We start from the raw sequence: 12,603 nt of genomic DNA on the forward strand, positions 1-12,603 counted from the left end.
TTATGTATAGTGGCTCATCATGCAGGTTGACCAATTGTTCTCCAAATGTCCGCAAACCCTTTCTCTTTTAGATCTTTGCCATGATATTCAGGATCATTGCTCAGTCTGATGTGATGCTGTGATGGAGCCACCATGTGGAATGATTTATTGTGGTGTCCCCAAAGGGGCTGTAACATGCAAACCAGCAATTAGAACCCAAGAGTTGTTTCAACTGTTGATGTTCATGACATCTTATGTCACATTTGCTTGAGTCATTTTTATTTGGTTGGCATGCTCCTTGTCCTATAGGTACTTCCAGTGTGGCACACTCTTCCTCTTCTCTGCTTAGAACACGTTTTGATCTGGTTGGTGTGGAGTTACCTATAAGAATACAGAACAACAGTTCCCTGACGAAGCATGGACAGATGCTATGGAAGGCTTACAGAGCAAAGTTTATGTCATGACTGAGCCATAGCTCTGCATCACGATCTCCATAAGTAGCTGTCTGTGTGCAGCCATGGGACATTCACCCCTCTCTCACAGACCAACCAGCTGTTTCTATCACTGTGGCAACTGTGACTTCAGTATGATGTACCTATCTGATAGTTACTGTGACCATGGGCGTAGCTAGTGGAGAGGGGGCCCGTGTTCATCCCTCTCTCTGGCAGTCCCCCAGAGTGAGGGAGATAATGAAGATAATACGGAGAGGTGGAGGTGGAGGGCCCTCAGGAGCTGAGGGCCCGTGTTCTTTGAACCCTTTTGTTCAATTATAGCTACGCCCCTGACTGTGACATTGTTTTGGAATCCATGTGACAGGAAAGACTTCTAACACTCCATAGGAAGCTACTTTATACCAAATCAGACCATTGGTCCATCTAGCTCAGTATTGTCTATGCTGACTAGTCATGGCTCTCCAAAGTTTCAGGCAGGAATTTCCCAGTCCTACCTGGAGCTGTCAGGAATTGAACCTGGGACCTTCTGCATGCAAAGCAGATGCTCTACTACTGGGCTACAGCACCATAACCTAAAAAGAATATCTTACAGCAGAAAGAGCTCACGTGTTGTCACCCATCCAAATGCAAATTAGGGCAGAACCTGGTTAGCAGAGGGAACAGTTCATGCTCACTAGCACAAGACTAGTTCTCATCTCCATACTTTAAGCAGCCATCTTGTTGTCCATTGTTCTGCTGGTGTTTCCCACAAAAAGACACAAAGTGTGCACAACAGATAAAACTGAACTAGCCATCTGCATGCATCATGGAGCTGTAGCTCAGTCAAGGCTCCTAGGCATATGTATGTGGATGTTAAAAGACACATTCTTCTTTTCAGACTCTATGCATTTGCAGTGGGAAACACCAATATAACTGCAGCAAACAAGACTGCTGTATAATGTGTGAAGCTGCTCTTTAATTGATTGGCAACCTTCACCAAAACCCACAGTCCTATCTATACATTAAGGACATTCACATGACCTTTACGTGGAGCAGGGGGGCAGGCAAGGTTGAACCTACCTTTCCGCCCCAGAAAATTTTCCTACTCTTGTGGATTGCGCAGATCGTGTGCCCACACAAGCTGCACCGCTCCTGGCAGTGTGGTGTTTTGGAGGCTGGGTGAACGCAGCCTGGCCTCTGGTTATCCCTCATTGGATAATCCCCTCAAATGAGGGATTTCCCTGCAAGCAGCCCGAGCAGACACACGACCAGGAACCCAGGGAGAAGGGGTTCCTGGGTAAAAGGCTGGCGGAAACCTGGTAGGGCTGGGATCAGCTTTGATCCCGGTGCTTCACACAAGCAACCCTATCCAGTTAAGGCTGTGCAAGTCTGGGTAGGGCTGCTCATGTGAACAGCTGTATTGTCTACATCTCTACCATACTCATATAGGCATATTCTTTCTCTCTTCCTTCCTCCATATCTAGCTCTATCAGCATTAGCACAGGCCAGTCCCAAAACAGAAGTTACTGCTTTTGATGGCAGGGGAGGAGGAGACTGGACAGTGGTCTTGTTATGCTTCTTCCCTGGCCAGAAATGCCAAATTTACCATTGCCATCTCCCATGCAGTATGAGACAATGCCTTTCAGCATCTTCCTATATCGCTGCTGCCCGATATAGTACCAGCGGGGATTCGAACCAGCAACGTTCTGCTTGTCAGTCAAACATTTCCCCGTTGTGCCACTTGTATTTAATGGCAAATGCCCACCTTAAGAGTGACCTATGACAGAAATACTTCAGCATAAATGTAGACTTAGCAAGATTCAAGCTCAGCCCTAATGAGAAAATAAATGGAAGAAACTGATCTGCATCTCCAGGAAAACACTCAATTAAGGCAACAAAATTAAACCAAGAGACATTAGTTGTAGTGATGTCATGCCTGAAAAATTTCAGTACATTTTTTTGTAATCTGTCAGAAATTTTAAAATAACCTTTCAATTCTGAAATGCATATCAATGTGTCCAATCAAGCCCCAAGTAACACTGTTAAAACAAATCTTGTTTTGGTATCAAAAGAATTTTACAATTCCAGCTTAAGTAATCCTCAAACTTTAACATTGCAATGAAAAGAAAATCAAACTGGCATATATATTAAAACAAACAAACAAACAAACAAAAACCAACCCTCCAGGTTATAAGGCTTGGCACAAAGGCAGCTTTACTATGTGGTTATGGTTTTAGGCAGCAGATCTGAGAACAGCAGAATCAGAGCAAACAAGGAGGCTATTCACACACGTGTGCAAAACTGGGTTAAGGGAGTCTAGCCTGGTTTTGTACACGTGCATGAACTACTGGGATCGGAAGCAATCCCGGTGGCACCACAGTGGCAAACCCACTTGTGCAGCCACCCTTCTAAAGGGGGTTAAGAGAGCGAGCACTCGCCTAACCCAGTTTATCTGATTGTGTGTCAGCCACAGCTGACAGACTTGGGGAGGGGGATCTCCATAATGCAGCGCCCACTTGCGCGGTGCACTATTGGAGCTCCAGGCGGTGGGGTGATGTGAGGCAATGTGCCCCGGCACTCCGACCCTTGGAGCTACTGGCAGGAGCTGGTGCTCGTCTGGGCAAGCGATCTGCTCACCCAAGGGAAGCCATTGGATCGTCTGCGGGGGAGGTAAGCTCTCCAGGGCTTCCTCCCTGCAAACCCTGCAGTCTTTTCTCACTGCTTCTGAGAAAAGGCTCAAGAAGTTCTAGTAAGAACTAATCTGCCTACTTTCCTTACACTTTAATCTTAACTGATAATTACCATCTTCACAAGTTCACCCACTTATGCCTCAAATGTTTAGGCATCCACCATCTTTAATTGGAGTGGATGATGTCATCACAAACTATGTTGTTGAGATGCCCCAATGAGGTTATTCACACAATCAAAAACTGTTCTACCCAGGCTTGGGAGCTGTGTGTGCTTCCAGTTTTTGGTTGTGTGGAAGCAAGTTTAGAGGAAGATCTAGGTAGAAGTGATTGTGTAGAAGCAAGGTAGGAGGAAAACCTGGGTAGCTTTTCCTCCTACCTTGCTTCCACACTATCACTTCTACCCAGGTTTTCCTCTTACCTTGCTTCCACAAAACCAAAAGCTGGGAGAACACAGCTTCCAAACCCAGGTAGAACACAATTTTTGGTTCTGAGAATGACCTCTATATGTCCCTAAAATTGTACCCTATTTGGTTCAAATCATTTCAAATCAAATTAAGTGGTTCACAGGTTAGCCCACTTGTGCCTCAAATGTTCATGCATCCACCAACTTGAATTGGGGTGGATGACATCATCACAAACTACACCATTGAGGTGCCCCTATGTGTCCCTACAACTGTATCCAAATTGGTTCAAATCAGTTGGATGGTTCACAAGTTAGACCACCTATGTCACAAACATTCACACATCTACCATCTTTAATTGAGGTGGATGATATCACAAACTATGTCATTGAGGTGTCCCTATTTGTGCCTGCAACTGTACCCAATTTGGTTCAAATCAGTCCAGGCATTGTGAAGACACACACCTGGGTAATGTCATAAGCTTAATATAAGTAAGCTAACAACAACAACAGTAATAATAATGTTGTTAGTACAGACACAATAGGAGAGTTCTTACTTGTAGTTTTATTTAAATGTGCTTACAGAATGATACAGGGAAATCCAGCAACACATTCTAGACAGATGCTGTAGTCAGTCACCACCCCATTCTTCAGTACTTTCTTAGGAAAGGAACTTGCACAATCTTTCCAGCTGCTTTGGGGCCAATTTCCCCAGCTCTTGTGGTTAGCTAGCTTGCCACTCTTGAATTCTTCCCCATTAGTCTCAGAATGTTAGAAGGAAAGTGACCAATTATTGCACTAATGGGTGTAAATGTTCCCTCATTATTTATCCTCATTGTTTATTTAAAATAAACCATTTGATTGAAAAACATTGCTGGGACTGATACAATCAGAGTGAATTACTCTGCTATGAAGAGAATTTCAACAGTTCTGATTCTAGAGGCTGTTACTGCTATTATCTAAGGTCAGATACTGACAAGAGATGGAACTGCACATTCAGAAAATCATCATGGAGATTCCTACACAGTTTCTGCCCTCTGCTGGTCTATGGTAAAGAGAACATGTAGGTTGTTCCCATACTATTATATTAGTAGCTCAGGACTAGTTTGTCAATGGAAATCTGCCCCGTAGACATACTGCTGATTTACAATGGCCGCATTCAGACATAACGGATAACCAGTTAAATGTGGACGAGGTTGTAACTCCATTAAGCCCAGATGCGTGAAAGTGACCTCCAGTTTGCCTTGCCAAACTCCTTTGGTTATCTCTAAGGTTCGCTGCTGAGACCTGAGGTTTTGCCACCGAAATGCCAAACACGTGGTGCAGCTATAACCATGGTTTTGTGTCAATTTTCAAACCGCAATCATAGAGGTGGCAGCACAGACCTGCCTGAGGACGAGTCTGCTTCATGCTTTTGGCACTTTTCGCTGGCTGCCTCGTGGAAAACCAGCCCCGGCCCTCCTGTCTATGCAGCTATGGAGTTGACAGGCTACAGGAATACCGCCATGCCCCATCCTGACTGCTCAGCCTGTAAATCTGCATTGTCATGTTGGGGCATCCCCACTTCCCACTCTGCCCCTTGCTCCCCCCCACCTGGCAAGCGGTAGGGAAAGGGCACAGGATGACAGGATGGGCACTAAGTGCTTTGCTCCCTGAGAAGAGAGCAACAGTCATGTATGTCCACAAGCACAAATACTCCAAGTGGCAACATAAGCGGGGTACCCCATCACAGTGCTGGTAGGGGAATATTTTTCAGGAGGTGGGGACCCGTGTTAGGATATAAAAGGCAGACCCAATCTGGGAACCTGGAGCAGCAAAGTTCTGGTTTTTTTTCCACAGATAGGTTGGGCAAGGGAGCCCCAGCCCCTTCCCTGGGTGGGGATAATTGCTCCCTAGTCTTGCTCATGAAAAGAACCATCTATGGGCACTAATTTCAAATGTATGCGGTGGTATTCTCATTAGCCTATTATCCCACAGACCATTCTCTCACGAGAGTGTCAGACTAAGGGGAGCAAGGATGCTTTATGCAGGAAAGCTGCACGGATGGGCACTTTGGCGGGTGCTGTCCTGGTTTTGTTGGTGGCTACTGCCAGGCTGCTGTCAAACCCGGCACCCTGCCAGCCCGCATGCCCATGTTTGGATGTGCACCCCTGCCCATGGCCCTGGAGGGTGAAGCCAATGTCACAGGCCAGCTGGAAACCAGGGCTCTTCTCTCTTGGGAATCCCCACTTGGGGAGATCTGCATTCGGTGCCACACCTGACCCAGCTCGGGAACTTTGAACCGGTTTAAAGGTCTGTGCCCAACCCCTGTGTCTACACCTTCTACTCAAGCAGGTATGCCCTGGCAAAGGGCCCCCTCAAGGCAGGGATAGCCAGCAGGAGCAGGGCATCCCGTCTCTGGCCGGGGGAGCAAATATATATATTTTTTGAGGGGGGGCACTCCTGTCTGGGTTTAAGGGGCTGCCACAAGTGGGGATTCTGGAGCTGCCAAGTTCTATCTTTGTCACTGAAAAGTTGGGGAAATGGGGCCCAGTCCCTTCTGCTTGGGGGGTTCTTGCTCTCCAGGCTTACTCATGATCAAGGCCAGTCGCCAGGGTCAGTAGTGCCCCAGTACCAGGCGAGACTATCTCACTACCATGAGGAACGGGCCACCCAACTCGGGGCACAGTGCTCAATCATGAGAGTGAAAGGCCATGGGGCACAACTCATGAGAAGAACCATCAGAGGGGAGGAGAAAGAATTGCAGGGATAAATCACAACTGATGCCAGGTGGCAAAACACCCCCTTCTCCCACAGACAGCCCTCTCACAAGAGTGTCAGGCCATTGGGGCTCTAAATAGAGCAAGATTGCTTTGTGGATGGCAGCTGTCGGGAGAGGTACCCTGGAGACAGCTTTCCACATCTTGGGGACTGTGGCCAAGCTGCTGCAAAAAATGCGCCACCTGCTAGCCAGCCCATGTGGAGATGTGCACCCCTGCCCACACCCCCCAGGGGTGGTGAAGCTCTCCCAAGGCAGATGGAAACCGGGCATCCCCTCCCCCACCAATACCCACACCGGGAGATCTGCATATGGTGGCATGCTGGGTCGGACCCAGAAATATAGAATGGGTTTAAGGGTTCATGCCAAAGTGCAATGTCCACACTCTCCATGCAAATAGTTTGGGTGGGGTGCTATTGGCAAGGTTTGAAAGGTAGCCCCCAGCACGGATTCCTGAGCACCAAGTTCTATTATTTTCACAGAAAGGCTGGGGAAGAGGAGCCCAGCTGCTTGCCCTTTGGGGTATTTGTGTCCCCCAGGCCTACTCATGATCAAGGCCAGTCACCTGAGTCAGTACTGCGTAAATGGAAAACCTTCAAAGATACAGCCACTCAACCCAGGGCACACTAGCCAGGCAGGCGAGGGAAAGGCCATGGGGACACCTCAGACAACTCATGAGATGGACCTTCAGAGGGGAGGGGAAAGAATTGCCCAGAAACATTTGAAATGAATACAGATGGCAGAACATCCCCTTCTCCCACTAACACCTCCCTCACAAGAGTGTCAGGCCACAAGTTCTCTAAATAAAGCCAGGTCTCTGTGTGTAGGTGAGTCATGGGGGTGGGGAACCCTGGAGACTGCTTTCCTTGTCTTGGGGACTGCAGACAAGCTGCTGAGAAATTGTGTCCCCTGCCAGCCCACACACCCATATGTACATGTACACCATTGCCACCGCCCTGGATGGCCACCCCGCTATCCCGGGGTGGCTTTAAAATGGGGGCTCCCCATGCCAGCAGATTGGCAGATGTTGCAATGATGAACCAGGACCCAGGACAATGATTGGGTTTAAAGGTCCATCCCAGTGTCTCCCCTTCCCCTCCGCAAACGCATCAAGGCAATGACCCATGGAGTGTCTGGATGTCCTTTGGGTGCATGAGATCTGCACAGGGGAAGAGGGTGGGGAGGTTTAGGGGAATCTGTTCTATGTTTTCCAAAGAAAGGGTGGGGAAGTGGGGCCCAGCTAGTTCCCACTGCAGGTGGGGTGTTTACAACCCAGGCTTACTCATGCGCAGGGCCAGCAGGATCAGGATCGATCCAGGTTTCGAAACAATTCTTCCTCTGCTATAACAACGGGTACCAAAGCCCACACAGTCTGTGCCCGCTCACAAGAGTGTTAGTCCATGGGTGCTCGAAGTAGAGCTGTGTTGATGTGTGTTAGGAAGTAGTGGGCAGGGGTATCCCAGAGACTGCTTTCCTGATCCCTGGGACAGCGGCCAAGCTGCTGTGGAAACATGCCCCCTGCCTGGCCATCCACACCTGTGCAGAGGTGCACTCTCACCTGTGGCCCTTGCAGTCAACCCCACTGCCCCAGGGTCGGGGGAGAAGAGGAAAGTGCTCTCTCCCATGATTCCCCATGCCCGCTTATCTGCATATAGCACAAAGATGGACCGGATCTGGGAATTATGAATTTGTGTAAATGTACATTCTGTTGGCTCACTCCACAACTGTACACATGGCCAGTCTAGGACACACAAGGTGACAAAATCTCCTCTGGGGTGCATGCAAGGCTTCAGAGGGATTCGGGGGGGAAAGAGGTAGTAGAGAATCAATTCTGATTTTTAACATAGAGAGTTGGGGGCCATACTAAAGTGGGGGGCCCTTGGGCTCATTGATGGGTAAGTGGGCTGGCTATACTCGTGAGCTCGCAGTCCATGGGTTGGGAATTGTCCTTCTATGGGCAGAGCACAGCCATATTCCCAGTAGACTGGCCCTCTCATGAGAAGTCTAGCCCCTCGGCAGCAAGCTGCCAGATAGCAGATTTTGAATGGGTCTGCGTGGCCCACTTTGCTAGGGTCACTCCTTGTGACATCTTCCCTGGTTATGGTGAGACAGACCCTGCTAGCATCTTTTGCCCTCCCCCATATGCATATTCCATACTAGCAAATGTTTTTTACCCTCCCCTGCTGTAATGAAATCAGAATTCTACCTTAACCCCGGGACCAAAACCACCGGAGAATTCATGCTTGTGTGGTGCTTTCAGGGTGCAGGGCTACTTGGAGTGGTGGTGGTGCCATCACTGGCAGAAGAAGTGCTGGCATTGCAGGGCATTTAAAAGGCTTTAAATGGCCATTCCCTGCCAAGGGTGGGTGGAGCACTCCAAAAATGCACTATTACACTTGACATGCCCCCTTTGAGATCATGGCCAATTGTGGCCACCCTGCTAATGTCATGACACTTTATTAATTTACTTTATTTAACAAATTTCTATACTGCCCAAAACTTACGTCTCGGGGCGGTTCAAAATAAAAACACCAAAAAAGCCAAAATTTAAACATGAAAACAATTTAAAACAAGTTAAAAGTATTAAAACTGTAAATCTAATTAAAAGCCTGGGTGAACAGATATGTCTTGATAGACTTTTGAAAAGTTGTCAGAGATGAGGAAGCTCTCATTTCAACAGGGAGTGTATTCCAAAGCCTTGGGGCAGCAACAGAGAAGGCCCATCCCTGAGCAGCCACCAGACGAGCTGGTGACAACTGTAGATGAACCTCTCAAGATGATCTTAATGGGTGGTGGGAATCATGGCAAAGAGACATTCTCTTAAATACCCAGGGCCTAAGCTGTTTAGGGCTTTATAGATTACTAGTGTTTTTTAGCCCGTTAAAATAACGGGCGCTAGCGTTTCCCCACACACACACACCTCCCGTTCCCTCCGTCTCTGGCGGGGCCGAGTGTGGCCGCCGCCGCCAGTGGGCTCAGCCCACCGCCGCGGCTGCCGCTGCCAGCGGGCCAGGCCCAGTCCTCTCCCTGCCTCCGCCGCCATTGACCCCAGTTGCCCTGCAGCGGCCACTGCCGCCAGCGGGGCCCGTCTCCCCGCCGGCGGCCGCCAGCAGGCCCAGTCTCGCGGCTGCTCGGCTGTACCGTGTTCTCTGGCCGAAGTGGCGGCAGAGCCACCACCTCGGCTGGCTTCCCCCGCCGCTGCCTCCTCCCGTCCGGCAAGGTTCCCGCTGCTGCCTCTGTCCTCCTGGTCCTCCTGCTGTCGCTGAACATGGCCGCCCATGTCTGGGCGGCTGTATCTTTCACGGACGTTCTGGGCATGCGCTCTGCACATGCCCAGAACGGCCGAGAAAGACACGGGCCGAGAAATGACACGGGATCACAATCAAGCCTTTTATTATAGAGGATAACCAGCACCACCTATTTTGCCTGGAAACTTATCAGCAGCCAGTGTAGCTCTTTCAATATAGGGGTAATATGGTCTCTCCGAGATGACCCAGAGACCAACCTGGCTGCCACATTCTGTACCAACTGCAGTTTCTGGACTACGTACAAAGGCAGCCCCACATAGTGCGCATTGCAGTAGTCAAGTCTGGAGATGACCAGCAGATGTACCAGTTTTGTGGTCATTTATCTCAAGAAATGGACACAGCTGACGTATCAGCCAAAGCTGATAGAAGGCACCTCTGGCCATTGCCTCAACCTGGGGAACCAGAGAGAGGTTAGAATCCAGAAGCACCCCCAGACTGCGTTCCTGTATCTTCTGGGGAAGTGTGACCCATCCAGAGCAGGAAGATCAAATCTCCCGAGTTCCGACCTCACACAATAAGTACCTCCGTTTTATCTGGATTAAGCCTCAGTTTGTTATCCCATATCCAGCCCACTACTGTCTCCAGGCAGGCATTTAGGGTAATTATGCCTTCTCCCAACAATGTTGACATAGAGAAATAGATTTGGGTGTCATCAGCATACTGATAACACCCTGCACCAAATCCCCTTATGATCTCTCCCAGCGGTTTCATGTAGGTGTTAAGCAACATTGGAGACAATATGGAGCCTTGAGGGACATCATACAAAAGTTCAGATTTTGTAGAACAACAGTCTCCAAGTGATACCATCTGGAACCTGCCTGAAAGGTAGTAGAGGAACCACTGCAAAGCAGTGCCTCCCACCCCCAATCCCCTCAGACGCTCCAGAAAGATACTGTGGTTGATATTATTTAAAGCTGCTGAGAGATCCAAAAGGACCGACAGAGTCACACTCCCTCTGTTGATTCCCAATTGGAGATCATCTGTCAGGCCAACCAAGGCACTCTCCACCCTGAAATGGGTCTAGATGATAAGTTTCCTCCAAGACTGCCTGGAGCTGGGAGGCTACCACCCGCTCAATCATCTTCCCCAACCACGGAAGGTTAGAGATAGGCCTATATTTGCTTAACTTTAAGGGGATCCAACACAGTCTTCTTTAGAAGAGGTCTAATAATTGCCTCCTTAAGACAAGGAGGCATCCTGCCCTCTCTCAGAAAAGCATTCATAATCTCTACCAAGTCTTCTTAAACAACCCCCCAGATAGTAAAAGCCATGTTGGGCAAGGGTCAAGAGAACAGGTGGTAGGCCATACCATTCCAAGCAGCTTGCCCACTTCCTCAAGAGTCACAAACTGGAATTGATCCAGCCTAAATACACAAGAAGAGTCACTAGACACCTCCACATCAGACACTGCAGTAATTGTGGAGTCTGGGACAGTCTGGCCATGTTGCTGGCTGGGATCAGCCTCAGAGGCTGAGCAGCAGGGAGGGGCTCACCTCTCCTGCAACTGGAATTTGGCGGGCCATGGTTTGGTGACTGTCTGTGGTGTGATTTGGAGTTTCAAATTGAAACCTTAGCCAAGTTTACCTCTGATTAGCCATTATGTCTGTGTGCAACCAGTTTACTTCTGGTTAGCCATTATGTCTGAATGTGGCCAATGAGGTTAGGTATACACAGATGGAAAACTAAGGTTTGCTTTAAGTAATAAAACAATATATGTTCTTCATCAGGGGAAAAGAATGAAGACATAACACTGTTTCAAAGGACCATGATGATAATTAAGCACCAGCGGATTACTTCTATTTTGGCTTTGGTCTTGGTGCCCTCTTTTTTCTCTTTTGCTTTAAGTAATTTGAATTCTGGCTACCATACTAAAAAAAGGGGAACACAGCAAGTTATTTGGATAAATCTCTGCAATCATAGCTGTTCTGGATGTTTTTTCCTAAAGGATGTTCTGCAGGTAAAATGGTGATACTAATCCATTAGGTAAATACACAAGAAATACTGACTCACATTTCCCAGATAGGGTTGTCAGAGTACAGCAGGATTCCCTCACCCAAAAGAAATCACAAGGGAGAAACCATGCAACAATTAGCATCCACATATCATAGAGGACAAAGAGGGAATACTCAAAGCCTCAACCTCCATGAATGCCTTGAGATGCTGTCACAAATGTAAAGACTAATCTAGTTGAACTCCTGCTTATGTCCTGACAACTTAGCTTTTGATTAAAGTAGTTAGATTTTACCAGATTTTGTGAATGTTGGAATATATTAGATTCACTTATCAATGGCAGTGACCACAAGAAAGCAAGTGAATCTGGTGCATTTCAACATTCAGAAAATTTTTGGTAATGTCTAACTACTTTATCAAAAGCCAAACTGTCAAGACATAAGAAGCAGTTCAGCTAGATCCATCCTTCAGTCTATGACAGCATTACAAGGTATCAGTGGATGTTGAGGCAAGGCAAGCTATAGTTCCATATCTCTTTCCTGTTGGGACACTGAAGGATTGGTGGAAATCTTCATTATTTTCAACATGGCCCTGATGACAAAATGTACTAGAACATGTGTTAGCACTAGACAAAAGGGAAGAATAAATGTTCAGTTATGGTTTTGACAGAAGTTATCCTGGATGAAGATGTCAAATTAATTTTAAAAAATCAAATCATATTGAATGTTGCATTATCTTGTGAATTGAAAGAAATTGATTCAGCTAATCTGTTTTGAAATTTTCAGTGACTGATTGTCATCTAACATCTTTCAAGACTTAGGTAATTACCTGCATTTTCATTTTCAACTAAAAGAAAAAGATGACAGAGAGAAATGGTTGTTCCATTGACAGATTCTGCACAGTATTCAGTAAGATTATTGTATACTGTTCAAAAGGAATGTATAACTAACCGTTTACAGGAGATGAGACTCTGGTCTAAATTCCATTATGATCAAAGCAAGCTGTGTGTGTTCTTCTGCTATGTCATCCTTCTCCAAATCCAGTAAAGTAGCTCAAAATAGAAATTAATGGAGGATCTGTCAATGTG

The 12,603-nt window shown here is 47.4% G+C and overlaps 1 protein-coding gene across 1 annotated transcript in view; it reads left to right on the forward strand.

Annotated features, from left to right (window-relative positions):
• The window catches only part of KCNC4 (potassium voltage-gated channel subfamily C member 4), a 105,179-nt gene extending 101,800 nt beyond the window's left edge, over positions 1-3,379 (forward strand). Inside the window, exon 5 of the mRNA XM_053247005.1 lies at positions 289-3,379. The gene's annotated coding sequence lies outside the window, so the exon portion shown is untranslated. The remainder of the gene's footprint in view (positions 1-288) is intronic.
• The last annotated feature ends 9,224 nt before the right edge of the window (positions 3,380-12,603 follow it).

The sequence above is a fragment of the Hemicordylus capensis genome, chromosome 4 (assembly GCF_027244095.1).
Source record: "Hemicordylus capensis ecotype Gifberg chromosome 4, rHemCap1.1.pri, whole genome shotgun sequence".
Classification (NCBI taxonomy): domain Eukaryota; kingdom Metazoa; phylum Chordata; class Lepidosauria; order Squamata; family Cordylidae; genus Hemicordylus; species Hemicordylus capensis.